This window comes from Carassius auratus, chromosome 8, assembly GCF_003368295.1.
Source record: "Carassius auratus strain Wakin chromosome 8, ASM336829v1, whole genome shotgun sequence".
Lineage (NCBI taxonomy): Eukaryota > Metazoa > Chordata > Actinopteri > Cypriniformes > Cyprinidae > Carassius > Carassius auratus.
The window spans coordinates 12276999-12294861 of record NC_039250.1 but is presented as its reverse complement, the minus strand read 5'-3'; the positions used below and the strand labels follow the sequence as shown (position 1 = coordinate 12294861).

The window sequence follows — 17863 nt, the reverse complement described above, 5'->3', positions numbered from 1 at the left end:
TAAGAGAAAGAGAGCATGAAACACACAATCATGCAAAGAAAGGAAAGAGAATACACTCACAGTAGAGGATAAAACAGAGGTCACAGAAGACAAAGAAGACCTGCACGATCTGGTCAATTTTGGACAAATACAGTCATTGTGATTTGAACTGCATCATGAGAAATATTTATCTTGTTTTGCTGGTGCTTAGGTATCAAGGGTTAAAAGAAAAAGGCATAAAATCAAATTGAAAAACACAGGTCTCATGATAAAAACTACAAACGAGTAAGACAATCCTTTCATCGCCAAATAAAGTCCAGTTTTACCCTTTGTTCTGAAGCCTGGAGGAACTTGCTCTGTATGGGTATTCCCTTTAATAATAATAATAGTTATTTATCTTATTATTAGCAGTAAAACTAGCAGTAGTAGTAGCAGAACATGACTTCACTTCAGAACGAAGAATTGATGACATAAAACAAACGTGTAAGGCTTTGCAGAAACTATTAAGACTGATCTTCAGGGTCAAGAACATGTTATTGAAAAAGCAAGAGCGGTTTTCTTCTAGAAGACTTGCTGAACTGCAGTGAACGGTTACATAAAAGAAAAGTTAAAAAGCAAATATTAGTCAATTGCAAATCTCTACCAATCAAACTCAGCGCTGAGGAAAAGCCTTTGTGGGAAGCACATCTCCAGAAACCCACTCAGCTTTTGACCCTGAACCTTGACCTTTCACCGTTAACCTGAAGGGCAAACACAGTATTGAGTGACAGCTGAAGCAGAGACATGGTGTGTTTGTACACAGGCCCAAAGCTCTACGAGGTGTTGCATTACCCCACGGCCCCAGTTCTCACTCGCTGACACTAATTCTGGGTCAAAGTCTCCTCGCCATTTAATCACATTTGTTCGGCAACTATTCTGCATTAAGCGAAACATGTCAGAGATTAACCGCTAAAGAATGAGGAGAGAAACAGAGAGGAATAGAGGATGAAGAAAGAGAGGAATGAGTTGTTATTAAAGCAGTGCTGGTTCCTGTTTAAGATTTTTACTGAGCTTAAGCTAATATACGTAATACCACAGCAGGGGACTGGAAGGAAAAAAGCTATAAAACACAAGTGTGTACACAGACTCAGCTGAACACACACACAACTGAAACAAAGTTAATGTGTGCTGTAATCTAAAACTACAACATCTCAAGAACAGCCACTATAAACTCATTTTATACACACACACACACAATTACTGAACAACATTTGCTCAATATATTTTTAGATTTTGGCACCGGCAGCCAAATGAGCGGCGTACAGTACATACATACATAAACTATATATATAATAAATTAAATATAGTACTATATTATATTCTATTCAATTATTGTAGAGGAAAAAATGATATGAGATCGGGAAACAATGCAGTCTGTACTCGAACATGCATCCCCTGCATGCACTCCGCAGCTCAAAGCATCATTACACTTCAACTTTATATCAAGTAAACTGAATATTATAGGAAATTTTACTTATTTTATATGATTTAAGTGAAAAAGGACATGTAAGGAGTTTAGGATGGGATTGGATTATATCCATCAGGACTCAATCCAAAACCAGAAAAGTACTATAATGTAGACAGATGGCTGGACTAAAGCAGTTGAAAAATCCAACAAGGATAGGGGAAGTCAACCAAAGCCATTTTCTTTTTCCTTTTGAGTAACGCACTGAATTAAAGTTAACAGACTCAAACGTGATTCAAATAATAATAAACAATTCCGTCCAATGGCAAAACATATTCAGCTAGACCTCATGCTCCTATGACAGCACATTCAAGAATGAGGCATAGAATCGCTTTATAATTGAGTGAGTAGGAGTGATGAGGAGATGCATGAGGAGAAAAAGATGCAGTACAAGCCGTAAAGTTTAAACAAGAGTAAGGTGTCTGTGTGTGTGTGTAGGCCTCAGCTGTAAGAGCTGCTGCTCTGGTTTCTTTGTCCTGTCACACATGCCAGTCTAAAACTTTCAAAGAGCCCATTCACTACCAGTGCTGCACTTGCCAACACACACACACTGTCCTTTCCTCTCTACACTCCAATGTAACGCACACATTCCTTCTTGAGAGCTGTGCGGACAACACACCATGGCTGCCTCACTCCTGCTCTGCTAAAATGATCTTAGAAACTCAAACGCAGGCTAAACCCATCTTAGAAATTAACAATGGAGAGTCACATGTGCGGGGAATCCCAAGCCCTGAGCGCACAAGCCAATAAATCCAATTTGTTTTTGATATTTTAGCGCTAGGGAAGAGACAGTTTGAAAAGGAAGAAATGGATCAATTGCAGGGAAACTAATGAGAGGAATCATAATACCTAATATGTGACCCTGGACCAAAAAAAAAAAAAAAGCTTAAGTCTTAGGTGTCAATGTTTCGAAATTGAGATTTATACATCATCTAAAAGCTGAATAAATAAGCTTTCCATTGATGTATGTTTGTTAGGATCAGACAATATTTGGCTGAGATACAACTATTTGAAAATCTGTAATCTGAGGGTGCAAAAAAATCTAAATATTAAGAAAATCACTTTTAAAGTTGTTCATTTGAAGTTTATAGCAATGCATATTACGAATCAAAAATTATTTTTTTATATATTTACGGTAGGAAATTTTCAAAACATCTTCATGGGACATGATCTTTACTCAATACCCTAATGATTTTTGGCATTAAAGTAAAATCAATAATTTTGACCCGTACAATGTTGTTTTGGATATTGCTAAAAATATACCCCAGCGACTCAAGACTGTGGTCCAGGGTCAATTATGACATTCACCTTTACACTCTTTATTTAGCATGATTTTAAATGATACGATACCATTGTTCTCAGATTCGGAAATGACTTAAAATATATTCAAATAATTTTAGTGAATTATGGGTTTGTGTTGGTGCTTGAGACATTATTGGTTATTCAATGTTTCTTTAAAGACTAGCAATAAAAATTATAAAAGAATCACATAAAACGTGCAAAATTTTGACAGATAGCTTGGCTCATTAATATATAATCTTGTTGTCTGTATTCACTCAGACTGATTTGCTAAAATCAAAAGGTTGATGGCATCGGCGAGCGTTAACCAATGGGACTGCCATTTACAGATTATTGCTTGCTCTCAAAACCTTCGTTTTACGTAATATGCTAGAATAATACATTTCATACTGAATTCTACCAGTCAACTGTAAATCCATTGATAGACCGCAGAGTAAACTACCTTGCCTTTAAAAGACTTTAGCTGGGATCAGCACAAGCTCTGTTATCATTACAGATTTGCGCACAAGCTTTGCGATATTTTCCAAATGTTGATAAAAAAACTATTGCGAAATGACAGCATGTAGATTAAAAATGCAATGTGAATATAATATATAAGTTTTTTTTTCCCTCTTTTGTTTTTCTACAAGTTATATAATTATGAAAAAAAAGTAAACAAGTTTCACCCAAGTTTAATTTGTCTTTTACTTGATGAAATTTAAACACATTTTATTTTTTCGTAAATAAAGGGGATTTGCTATTAAAATTAAAACATGGAAGAAATATTGTGGGATTTATTTCTTTAAAAAATAAAGTTTTATACAATTTTTCAATGGTAGTAGCAGTATCACATACATTCTACTAAATAATAGTAATATTTTGAAAGGTTGCCATAAATACCTTTAAATTGACACTGGTTTTACTCAAATGAAACTGTAAAATGCTTGTAAAGTGACTCAGAACAGTTCTGGTGATGTTGTTTATGTATTTACGTCCTCATTACTGCAAGTGTCATGCGCTTCAGTCAATGTTGTAAACAAACCCACACATCCATTAACACAGAGACGCGCAGAACATGCAGGATTCATATTTCAACCAACTTTTGCGGCTTAAAATTTACAGATACTGGTCCATATGGAGATTTGATGTGATTAATGTATGCTAACTTTGACAAATTCAGTGACTGTCCATATTAAAGTGTAAATTTTATTTTCATGACTGGATTTTGAGATTCCGTCCTCGTTTTCTGCTTCGCGTATATCATAGCGCTGTATGCGTCAAGAACCGGGTTGACCGGGTACTCGGTACCACCGCTACTTAAAGAAACCTGGTACCATGACATTTTAATTTTTTTTTTGTACCGGCTTGGTACCGAAATACCCGGTCTTTTGACAACACTTATGTGTGTGATAGACAGAAACAAGACATTTATGTTGAGCTTAACAGATATGTCACACTGTTACAAATTGGAAGTAGGAGCTTTATTTGTTTGCCTACCAATATGGCCGCCAAGTGAACCAACCATCTTGCTTTAAAGAGACTTTGGCTGGGATTAGCACAGACAAGATATGTGTAACAGTCAGAAACAACATTTTTGTTGACCTAAACAGTTTTAGAGATATCACAAGGTCTTGCAATTAATCTACAAACTGGAATTAGATGAGAAAAGTGAGACTGTTGCTGTGTTTTAACTGAATCTAGCAAGACAGTGAAAACAACTAACGAGTCTTATTGATTTAGACAAGTTTACACTAAGGTTTGTTCAAAGGTTAGGCAGATTTCATCTGGCCAGAGGTCATCGTATTCATGGAGATGTTTAGTTGGTTTACTCTCCATCAATTTCACCTCATTCAGACAATCCTGGTCCAAATCAAGAAACCTGTTATTCCATTCCATATAATATAAAAAGGTGCTTTTTACAGATTCACAACTACTTCAAGATCTCACAGATCCAATGGAAATGGTGACTAGCATGGTTTTATACTTCAGAAAGCTGCACAAAGCTAGTCGAGTGTTTGGGACTGTTGTTGTTGCAAAGCGTCTTGCCTGGAGCGGCCTTGTTAAAGGAGCTAATCGTTTACATCTGGAGTTCCTCGCAGAAGAGGCGAAGGAGTAGGAATGGAGGGGAGAAGCAGGAAAAACAGAGCAGGATATTCAGGAGGTGCTACATGAGCACAGGGGCATATCCTGTGACGACAGGACATACGTGACCTACCAAGAGCAAGACAAAACAAATAAAGCTAGAGGGAAAGAATAGCTTCATTTTCTCTTGGACGTGTAAGGCTGGAGGTGTCGTCTTATCATTATCATGCCGGCACTGCTGTGCTTCAGCTGTCTATATCAGTGCCGTGGCTCACGAGTGTTTTTGTGGCCTCTGTCTGACCTGTGGGCCGAAGCAGGGCCTTAAAACAAATATGATAGTGATCAGATCCTCATCTGTTTGTGATGGTGTGCAGCAGCCAGAGAGCCATGTGTATACATACAAGGACCTGCTCATGCTGGCCAATGAGACAACACTGATAATAATGAAAGTAGAGGTCTGGGGCTTATTAGGTCAGAAACATACTTAAAACAATATACAAACCAATGCATGGCATAACAAGTGGACCAACTTATACTTAATGCATGCTCTTGCATAACTCTGTTGGCAACAAACCTCAGGACTGATAGAGATACTTTTAAATGCCTTTCCCGTTAAACCAGTATATATGCACTGTATCTTTTTCAAACTGTTGCTCCATCATGACAGTATTTGACCTGAAGAGAGAACTTTTGATGTCTGACATAAGCACACAAAGAACTGGATTATGAACAGTGGCCACCCACATTTCTACAGCTTATTTTCCACTAATTTAGGGGCTCATTAAAGAGTTTTATGTCTTTACAAACATTATAAACCTGGTTTTTAAAAATCAGACAAAGACAGAAACAAAATGAGACAAAGACAAAAATGTGATGGCATTAAACATTGCAAATGACAAAAAGCTACAGTAAACTATAAAACTATTGATTCATATACATTTATCATAAGCATTAAAGGTGCTGTAGGGAACTTTTGTAAAAAAATATTTTTTACATATTTATTAAACCTGTCATTATGTCCTGACAGTAGAATATGAGACAGATAATCTGTGAAAAAAATCAAGCTCCTCTGACTCCTCCCAGTGGTCCTATTGCCATTTGCAGAAAGTCATGCGCTCCCGATAAAAAACAACCAATCAGAGCTGCGGTCCGTAACTTTGTTTGTGTTCAAAATGTAGAAAAATGAACATAATAAGCGAGTACACCATGAATCCATTTTCCAAACCGTGTTTTTAGCTTGTCCTGAATCACTAGGGTGCCCCTATAATAAGTGTTTATATTCAGACTATTTTAGATTGCTTCGGGGGTACCGCGGCGGAGTAACCCAGTACCTTTGTGATTCTTCATAGACATAAACAGAGAGAAGTAGTTCCGGCTACGATGTTCTTCCGCAAGACGCAAGCAGTTCTGTTTATTAACCGCTAGAGCGTCAAAAGTTACCTACCGCAGCTTTAAATGCAGTATATTTGAGTTTTGTGGAAAATCATCAAAAAAAAAATTATATACATATATATATATACACACACACACACATTTCTGTTTGATCAAAAGTGCCAGTGAAGTCATTCATATCCATTTAAATGAATATAATAAAATAATTTTGACCGTTTAAGCAAGATGCAGAACAACTGTTTTTAACATTGATAATAAATGTTTCTGAGCAGCAATTCAGTATATTAGAATAATTTCTGAAGGATCATGTGACTCTGAAGACTGGAGTAATGATGCTGTTTTCCATCAGTGGAATAAATTATACTTTAAATACAGCAGTCAACATTCGAAGTGGAGCAAAAAAGTTGATCAAAGTTGTTCTAAGACAAAAACGCATTTTGGTTTTAGGTTTTAGGACTTTGATGAAAAGTTTTGATCCACTCCAAATGTTGAAATGTGTAAACTGAGATAGAGAACAGATATCTTAAATTGCAATTATTTTTATCAATATTACCATTTTACTGTTAAAAACGCAGCCTTCGTGAGCATAAGAACAACTTTTGAACTGGTAAGGTTTAAGTTGCTTAAAGAGAGTATTATTCAATAATGTTTGCAATGCATCATGGGAGTTGGAGTTTCAGAACTTAGTTGTTCAGTATTCAGCTTCTGTGATTGGTGGAGCTCAAGGTGTTGCCCACTTCAGGATTGTGGGCAGTTCAGATTAAATTCTAACATATTATCATCACTTAACTTAAGCAAATCGGTCTGATCCATCAACACAGGACAATATAAAAATGTCAAATATGCAGACACATTTATGTATACACCTCTACCATCACACCCATTTTCCATTTAGAAACAACTTTGCCATCCCATTTTTCATGCAACAGTGAAACAACTAGGTGTAATATCTCTTCCGTCCACACTTCTACTTTTCCCTTTCATTCACCCCCTGCTCTTTTACTTGTTTCCTTATCATCACTATCACTTTCCCCTCCTTCCACCCACCAACTGTGCAGCATGTCAGGCCCACTCTGCCTCCTCTTTCCAACTCTCTCCGCTAAGCTTTAACTGAAACCATCTGCTTGGAATACCAGACTGATGAAGGTCTGCTTGGGAGTTGCCCTCGCTCACACACCCCTCCTCTTGCTCTCTTCTGCACATCAGATTTTATTAGCGTACACTCCAGCACTTAGTGTTCTGGTTTTAAGAGCACTGATGTCTCTTAATGTGAAATAAAACCCTGGGCTCCAAGTGAGGGGCCATACATGATCCGGAGGGGACCCGCTGTAGTCGAGGGGGTGGAGGGTTGCAGAGCCCTGCTATCAATCAGCCAAAGAGCCCTTATCACCCTGAAGAGAGATGGATGACCCCCACACCCCACAGGGGGTTAACCATGGCCTGCCGGTATGGGGCTTTAACCTGGTCTAACACTGATACCACACAGCCTGGGGGGGCAAATGGGTATTAGCAAGACATATGATAAGTGCATGCACACATATTTGTATTCTTAAAGTGCATGTGACGAGACGATATTAGTCTGACATACAACAAGCATGAACTCTATAACATGGACAGACAAACAGGCCTATATTTCATCATGGTCAGCTTTATTTTTGACCTGTGAGCAGCTGTGATTTCTTGTTGGACCAATACGAAGTGCATTGCATTGTTTCTCAAGCATTTTCCACATTGTAGAGAGCTAGTGTTTAGGCCGAGTCCTTGTTTACCGAGGTATACATTTCCCTATGGGTGTGAATGGCAAACATTCATGCTGATGTAGGCCAATATGACAAATTGAACACATTGTTCTTTCATCCCTCATAACCAGTGACGTTACGGTTAACTACATCGATTTTAAAATGTTTGTATTAATCGTAAAAAAATAAATAAATAAATAAAAATGGAGAAATAAACATTAAAACTAAAATTATAAATGCTATATTGGCTACGGACATAAACATTTAATAAATAAAAATACTAAAACTAATACTGCAATTACAAAAAAAATATATGGTAAAGCTAAATATAAATGTATTAAAAAATATCAAAAGTGACAAATTACAATTTTAAACTGAAAATAAAATAATTCTAAAAATGAATAACTACTAAAATAGTAAATAATCACAATAAAAAACACCAATGGATTTTTAATAGTAGATGAGCAGAACCACTTAAAATGAAATCTTTTTTTAGTTCTGAATTTATTAGATATTTGATATTAGGTAAAACTATTATATTCATGTTTAAAAGATGTTGTTAAATAAGTTTAATGAAACTACTATTCATAGATCAATTTTCAATAGGCCTACATTCAACAATTATTTGACAAATAAAATGAAAAAAGTTTTTTATAGACGGTTACATCACTATAAAAAATGATCGCTGCAATTATTTATCACAACTGAAAATTTTAGTAATAAAGTAAGTGTTCATGCTTGACTTAAAATTATAAGTTTGGTTAACTCTTCTATTTGAATAAGTTATCTTTACACATTTTACAGTCATGTAGCACTGAAATATCTTCAGTTACAATAAATGTACTTTTTAAAGATTTCTGATTGCATTGATTATTGATTGATTCATTTCTGTTTTAAGCGATACTTCTAGCTCTCCACACATTTGTGCACACATTATTTGAATATGACATCATTCCTGACTTAGGTCTGAGGAGTGTCACTCTTCAAATCACACTCAACAAATGCATCGCTCTCGTACAAAAGTCTCTACAGACCGTTAACGGAGACACATCTGGAATATTCCATCAGTGAGACGGGCCCAGGTCTTTGAGAGCATACCATCACAAGAAGTAAACCGTTTGAAAATACCCACTACACCACCAGCTAACAAATATAGACACTGAACTAACAAATCACCTCCCAACAGTAATGAAGGCCACTCTAAAGTCACTGTATGCTTATGCAGCCATCCTGTTTTTAGCCGTAATTTTTTAAGTTAGATCATAGTGGCTAGTGGGTGTATTTGCTGAGCTAATGTTGATTTTAGCCAGCTCCCACTAAATTGAGCAAAACTAACACGGGGAAAAAATGTGAACAGTTAAACTGTGGTCACATTAGTGACAATTCGGCTAAATCTCGAGGGTAAGGTGGTCCATTGTGTATTGTCAATACTGTAGAATTCGGTTATAAAAACGTTATTTACTGTATAATGTGGAATGTCAAGGAATTTGCCAAATTTTAAATCAAATAAGCCTCTGCCGCCTCAAAATATAAACACATGAACAATCTCTTGAACTGCTCTGAGAGTCACTTCATAAGCATTTTATCATGTCTTTTGAGTAAAACTATCATTGATCATTTACAAACAGAGACCTAAAGGTCTCCACAACAAACCATCAAAATAAAAGTTTGGTTTAACTTGAAGAAATTGTGACAAATATATTAGTGAATGTAATGATAGTTTACAACTATTAATAAAATCACAAGTAAAACATTATTTTCAAGGACTATTTACTAGAGAAAAATATTTATCAGAATTTATTTACCAGAAATTTTTAAATACACAAGACAATATTTCGGGGGGGATTAGAGATGATATTTAGAGATGGATTGATTATAAAAAAAATGTATGAACCCATTAAAATGGAATCTAGAAAACTAATGGAAAACTGAATACAAAAATAACAATTTGAAACTAAAACATACTTCATAAGGTCTTACTTTTTTTTTTTTACATTTTACTTTTCATAATTTGCTGTTAGATTGAAATCATTAAATGTACACAATTACTTAGACATGCTTTTTGATTAATAAAATGTATTTTAACCATTAGAGACTAGAAAAATTTAATTTGATTTTTTTTTTTTTATCTAGATTAATAAAAAAAATGGAATTTGGAAAAAAAACAAAAGTTATAGATTTCAGGGTCCCCTGTATGAATCACAGAAAAGATTTTCAAATCAAACAGTTTTCTGGAAAATTCACTTGACTAACTCAAACCTGTTGTGACAAATTCCCGATCATGTGGCCACCCAATAAAATAAATATCTACTCTACTGTTTATGAACAGCTGGTTTCAGGCGAAGAAGTTGTGTACCGGTCCCTGATATATATGTGTATTACTGGAAATAAGCACCACAGTCCGCGGAGAGTCTGATATAGACTTTAAAGATCGGATAAACAACTTGTGTCTTGTCAAAAACATCCCAGCGCGGAATTGAAGTGGGCGTCTCAAAGTGCCGCTTCTGCTTGAACCTGGCCGACTCCGAAGCGTCTGCTTCAGATTAATAAATTGATGAAAAAACATTTATACACATGCTCATCCCAAAAGCTTCAAAGGCCTTCTCATTGATGTCCCTGAACATCGCGAGTGTGTGTGTGTGTGTGTGTGTGAGGAGGGCTGGTTGGTTTGCCAGTCCTCACGGGGGGTTGAATCTCTCCTGAAGGGCCCGGCTCATGAAAAGCCAGTGAAGGCTATAAACAGAATATGTAATGGCAGGGACGGAACAGAGGGAGGGATGATGGGCAAGCTATGGGTGGCAGAAGGGGTCGACGCCAACTCCCGCTCTCCTAAGAGAAAGGATGGAGGAGGGAAGGCCAAGGCTGGCAGTGTTTCACACAATTCAAAGAGTATGGAGCACACGAACGCTTGCACAATGCACTGGTAGTTTTTCTAGGACACGAGTTGAATGGTTGATGGGTTTAAGGAGAGTTTATGTTTGACAAGAGCCTTCAACATGACTGAAAAAGAAGTTTCTCTAACAGAAGTTTGCTGCTATGTATTGTGCAACATCTTTTCAAAACTCTCAACGCTTCAGCGCTAAAATAGAAATCTGTGAAGGACAGAAATGCAACCTGTTTATTGAGCTTCAATCATTATTTCGAGAAACTCAAAAGTCACCGTTTACTCAGTGTCCTTCCAAACACACATTTGATTCATTCAGTGTATGTGAGTTGATCAGGGTTTATATTTGTGAATAACAGTTAATTAAATCTGTTCATCAATTAAAAGGATTTGCTCTATTCATACAGATTTTTTGTACTTTTTGATGTGTTAAGGTTTTTATAAAGGTGTATTTTCAACGGATGGACAAAAAAAAGCTTTATCTGTGTTTCAAAGATGAGCTTAAGTCTTACGGGTTTGGGAGAACATGAGGGCGAGTAAATGATAACAATCTTACATTTTGGGTTAATTATCCCTTTAACACTTTACTCAATGGATTTGTGAATGTAATACACAAATTTGATAAGCTTGTGTTTTATAGAGGAGGCCCAAAACGTCATTAAATATCACTGAAATATGTCTTTCCACTGCTGGAATATGCAGCTTCGTAAGGCTGCAGTCTTGTATCTACTCCAAAGTGGACCATCTAAGACCAATAATAAATCACTTTCCAGTAATTTATACTAGCTTTAGCTGGTCAAACTTTCATCTAGTGTGTGATTAAACAGTAAATGACCAACTAATGACTAACAAACCAAGTTCCACAACACAAACCAGATTTTTCCAAAGGGTCCAAAAAATTTACACTGGACAATAAATCAAGAGACTATGAGTGAAATTGAACTTTAAGAAACCACAACATTCATTTTTATGCCTCACAGCCATTTATTTGCATCCGTTGAAATACTACTCCGATTCAAATTCTACTAGTTGTCTCCTCAAACATCTAATGGAATGAAGAAAAGCATGAACAAAAACATGCAAGTATATTCCAAGACATGTTCCTTTAGTCAAATCTCACTCATTGACCATAGGAAAGCAGATTGTTTTAAAAGGTTGGAGGAAACGTGTAGAAATCAGTCAAGACTGTTTACACAGTTGTGATTACCAGCATTAACAAAGAGAATATTTGGCAACTAGATTTCAGGTTGCCATCAACAGATTTCTCTGTCACTCACTGGTGAGCAAACACACACGTTTGTGGTGTAAGCATAACATTCAGTCTATTAAAGGTACAGTTACACTCAAAGTAGAGGCAGAAGACAAAGAAACTGTTCATCATTTACTCACCCTCAAATCAGTCCAAACCTAAGCCCTCTATTATGGATTAATAAAAGCAGATGTTTAGAAGAATGTTCACGCTGCTCTTTTCCCATACAGTGAATGGTGACCAGGGGCTGCACAAGTCCAAAAATGTCAAAAATCACCATAAAACATAACATAGTCCATGAATACACACTTACAGTTCACTCCCACAAGAAATGGGCATAAAAAAATAAAGCACACATTCGCACTCTAACAACAGCATGATTGACTCAAATGTGTGTCAAAGATTTTAAGTGCTACGAGCTGCTGGCAGAGAGAGAACACCTGAATGTGGAAAAATGCCCAGCGGAGGCCTGGAAGGCCGTGAAAGACATGTGGCCTGAGCTGTGATGACATGCTCAGTGTGTTTGTGTGCGCGTGTGCCCTGTGCTATTCTTCCCCAGAAGACAAGACTAAACTGTTTAAAATGTGTTTCCACTGAGGTGTGTTTGTTTGCCGATGTGGGCGCCGCAGCACAAAAGCTGCAGTTACAAGGTTTGGCGAGTCGCTGGGTCCAAAACCCGACTGCGTTAAAACAACACGGGATTGTGCTGAAAGCTTTTGCACTGGAAGGTAGAGACCGAAATCAAATGAAAAGGGAGTCTAAAAACCGATTACCACCAAGTCTTTCAAAAAATTGTTTCAGCGTGTAAATGCGCATTAAAATACAATGTTAGGAAACGCCACATGCCTGTGAAAGACATTGAGGACTGAATCCATTCAGTGTGTTTGCAACATGCATCGTGTGTCAAAACTTGTCATCAAAATGAAGAAAGGCATTGATGCGGTTTGTACAGGTTTTAATACAGGGCAATAAGTGTTTATCTTTAATTAAATTTGACTGTCTATACTGACCAAACTTTTGTTTTTGGCTTTTTGATGTGTTGAGAGCTGGATTTTACCTCATTTTTTCCAATTGAGCACGAAAGTTCAATATGAGCTATCTTATCACATATTGGGTCTTTTGCACGCTCATTTTCGTTATTTCCAATGTAGGCGTGTGGTATGCGCGCTCATAATGGAAGCTCGTTTTTTCCAGGCGCGTCCGCACCGCATCGAGTTAAAAACATCTCAACTTTTCAGAGAGCCGCAAGCGCAACACGGGTCATGTGACAGAAGCGCTGTTTCCGGGTCCAAGCCTCAACTCGCTTCACTTGAGAATACGACCTCAGCAGCCGTTTATGAGCACTGTTTATTCATATTAATCATTTAAGCTAAATGCTTTCAAACTTACGGTATACACTACAGTCTCCGTGCTCACAGCGTCCCAAACACAAATAATTTTTATATATTTTTTTATATTTATATTTTCATTGTCTGCCTATCTGGGTCTTCGGTATGGAGTTAAAGGTTAAGATTATAACTTTTTCGCTAGTATTCTATCACATTATGAGGTTATATTAGCACCTTTTGTTGTTTTCTCGTGGTAACTGATAGAGCGTTTGGACACGGAAGCGCTGCTATGTGACGTTAGACTTAAGCGAATACATCTTACTTATCAAAAATTTAATTTTTATATATGGTAGGAATTTACTAAATATATTCATTTACTTAATATCCTAATGATTTTTGGCATAAAAGAAACATTTTTCATATTTTGACCCATACAATATATTGTTGGCTATTGCTACAAATATAGCCCAGCGACTTAAGACTGGTTTTGTTGTTCAGGGTCACATATTTGCAACATAGGAAAGATTGATAGTTTTCTAATGCCACACTAGTAACTGTAATGGACACATGAAAGTATTTAAATAATCATAAAATCCACAATGTAGATACATTTTGAACACATTTTGCTCAAATAAGCACCAAAGTTCTCATATGTTCACAATCGGTCTCAAACACAAGGAAGGATTCTGACACTTTTCTAATGCCTCACATTTTTAGGAAGCCACATAAATGTGTACTTTATTTTCACAATGTGGCTAAATTTTACTTCGCCAACAGAAGCATTGTGCATGTACTCTGAATACTCAACATATCAAGTCCTCTCCATTTCCAACACCCCTAGCAGACGATTCCCGGAGCCAGGCTTGAGCATACATCTCAGTGACAAGCATCGAGAAGAGTAGAGCTGGTTGGCCGCCACACTCGATCCTTAAAAACAGTCCCACCGGATTATTGAAGAATGTCAGCTCAGAGCAGGCCCTAAATCAATTATGGGACTCTGCACGCCTGTGTTTCCCCACATCTTTCCCTTCTGTCACTTCATACCTCGGTTTCTTTCCATCTTCCACTTATTTCGGTCCTCTTCTTGCCTGTTTTTCACTGGGTTTTTTTCCATTTTTACTAAGAGCGTCTCTTACACAAAGCTTTTCAAAGTTATCTGGACTTTTGCCCTCACCTCAACATGAATAGAAATTTTAAATGTCAAACAAGAAGTGTGAGGTCTGCTCAATGGCAAATCTTGTGGATCTGACCATCAGGCCTCAAAACACTTTAAGAAAAGTTGTTTTTGGTGGGGGAGGAATTTTTCTTTCTCTTTTGATGGATTTATTTCATTAATATGTGATGAAGACCTTAAGCATTCACAATTGCATTCAAGGTTAGTTATCTGAATTAAAGTGTAGGTCTCAACACACACACACAACCCACCAGATACAACAGCATTCAGACCCATATTTAAATGCCCCAAAGGAGCGACGTGCATAATTACACATCTCAAAATGTGCACATCATACACTAAATATAATACAACAACACAGCACCCAACAACAATAACCTCATTAATCTCAATGTCACATGTGTGTCACTGTCACTAAAGAATGTTAAGAGATTCTAGGGATTACGCAACGGCCTTTGTTTGCACTTCTTAACTAAAGCCACAGGTATTCAGAACTCCACATTCCCTTTGGCAAATCTTCCCTTCCTACAACTATAAATATTACATGAAATCTATGAATTCGCAGGAGCTTTTCAATTCCACCTCAGGGACACCAGAGCAACAGCACAAGAAACGCACATATTAGTTTAGAAAGCGACATGATTAGAAGTTTACTCTATTTGGGACCGCTTCAGGCTTTACTTTGGCATTCAAGGCATGCCTTAGCGAGCATTGTGTATTCTCAGATTCCTGGAATATGATTTGTGCGCTTTATGGTAGTAACCAAACAGGCGCTTTGGTTAGAAAAGCATCTGCTAAGAAAATAAATATGAAACTAATCTATGCAGGGAACCTGAGAATGATTTGATTGCATTCTCACTGCTACAAATATGTAGCGCACCATATAAGAAACAAGAGACCAAAATACTTAAGACTTTTTTTCTTCTTCTGTAAAATAAAAATTGCCATGGGGGAAAAGAAAAAACCTTTTCTTGTGAAACAGACTAAATTTTTCAATTTTTCATCCCATGGTAGAAGTTCAATGGCTTTGATTCTGACAAAGAACATTCTCCGAAGGCTTCTATTCAATCCTGTTCCTCAGACTTTCTACTTTACAAAACATATTGAACCTGTTGAATACCTGTTAGAATGACATTGTCAAATTAGTCACATTCCGAATAAAAATAAATAAATAAAACAAATAAAGAGGATACAGCACAGACTCATTCTTTTCCCTGGCAAACATACTCTACATTTGTGCGTTTGTTTGAGCGACACACAGAAGATCATTCAGATTCTGACGGTTCCTCAGCTTTGTTTGGAAACTTCCTTATGTGATTTTTGACAGCTGTGACTGAGGCTGTCTGCGCGAGGGCTTAAGATTAGTGTGTAAATATCTGAAGTATGCCAACCACTCATTGTCTGACGCTGGGCTCGCTCTAGAGGTGCCGATTGACAGGCTAAGCTCATCTGCCTCAATGACCTCCCATTTGACTCTAAGATGCCTCTTTTTCAAAACAGGATGAGTCTTGCGTGGATATTTGTCTCACATCTGGATGTATTCGGTTATGGGGTCATTTTCTCTGGGAACCGAATCTTTTGACGGTCCCCAATCAGCTAAACGAATTTAAATAACTTTATAATCCTTATCCTGAATGACATCATCTGAATATTTGCTAGTGAGCTTAATGCACATTATGCTAGAGTTAACAGAGGGATTCTGTGCTCGTGAGATGTGCCTGACATTGGCTTAATTCACTATTTGAGTCTGTGATGGAATGATTTTTGTGAAAAAAAAAATCGTAAAGGAACATTCGCTCATTGCAGGTACAACCTGAGGCATTTTTTAAAGGTGGGATGAATCATGTTCCCTCAGGATAATTTAAGCGAAAGGCTCTTCCCACAGCAACACTCTATAGGCCGAGGAACAAAGGAGGATCTGGGTACCACAACTACTATGCAACTAGTCCGTAAGGAGGAGCCATTAGGCTAATGAGGGCCTATGGAGATCCCAATGAAGCCATCAGCATTCACTCAGAATGACAATGTAAGACTAACGCCTCAGGAACTGAATGGAAGGGATTGGGAAGGAGGGAGAGCTCGTACAGACGAGTGAAAAGAAACAGAGAGGCCAAGTAAAACTCGCGCGAGTGTCTAGAGGGAGGAGGTGGGGGCAAAACACAACTTTTCGCTCAAACGCTTGGCCGGGTCCAATCAAATCGCACTGCGAGAAAGGAGGAGGATTTGAGCTCTGGAATAAACAATGGCTGTAAACCGTGTTGATTTGGGGAGATGGCTCACGGTTTAGCAAAAAAAAAACGCTCCCGGTTGAGGCTTTCAAAGACCCAACCGTTCATTCTCTTTTTCTGCAGAGCGCTGACGTATAACACCGCGGTAAAGCCATACATGAATGCCTGCTGAGTTCTTTGCAAATTGGGTTGAAAAGACCCAATGCTGGGGCTAAAAGGGCAGTCAACCTTTCCCAGACACGGACACAAAACTCCAACACATCTATAGGGAGAGAACAGGCAAACTCTGCAGCCCTCGGACACCCAGATAGAATTTCACTGTGACAGACCTCAGACTAATCTTATTTTAAAGAAGGCTAAACAAGCAGCCTGAAACTACTTAATTACAGCCCAGTGGCAGACAGCACAGAATTAGATTCACTGAGTATTAGCTCAATTAGCCAACCATTTCACAGACAAACATGAGGAATCTTCAGCGCATTTAGACACCGAAATGTGGGGCCAAAACACCACAAAGTACTTTAGATGCAAGATTTTGGCAAATCTGATCCAGTAAATGGTGGCGATAACTAGACATGATCTCCTACACCACAAACACATGAATAGAAAACTGTCAAATACAAGTCAAACAGCTGAAGTACACAATTAAAACCAATTAAACCGTTTAATAGCCTCAAACATGAACTGATGCTAAAATGACATCAGCATTGCACTTCCACATTCATATTCCATAAATAACTTCAAATCACAAAAACTGACTGGGGAACTACTGAATCTTAAGTACTAAAACTCTATTAAAAGAGGCCAGTTTTTTATACTCTCGTCTAGCTGACTGAAGAATGAACATGACTGCAGATACTGAAGGCGACACGACCTTACGATATTCAAAATAATGGTTGATCAGTGCAGATTTTCAAATGGAATACTTTATAAGGAAACATGTTGGTTTCATTCTGCATGAGGGCCATTATAAACTCTCACATGATGCTTCTCGCCGCCTCTCTTAAAAAACTCTGAGGCACACGG

General features: G+C 37.5%; 1 protein-coding gene across 1 annotated transcript in view; it reads right to left on the bottom strand.

The window, feature by feature from the left end:
• LOC113107300 (transcription factor 7-like 1-B) overlaps window positions 1–17863 on the bottom strand; it is a 58887-nt gene that overhangs the window by 39031 nt on the left and 1993 nt on the right. The gene's annotated exons all lie outside the window — the stretch shown is intronic.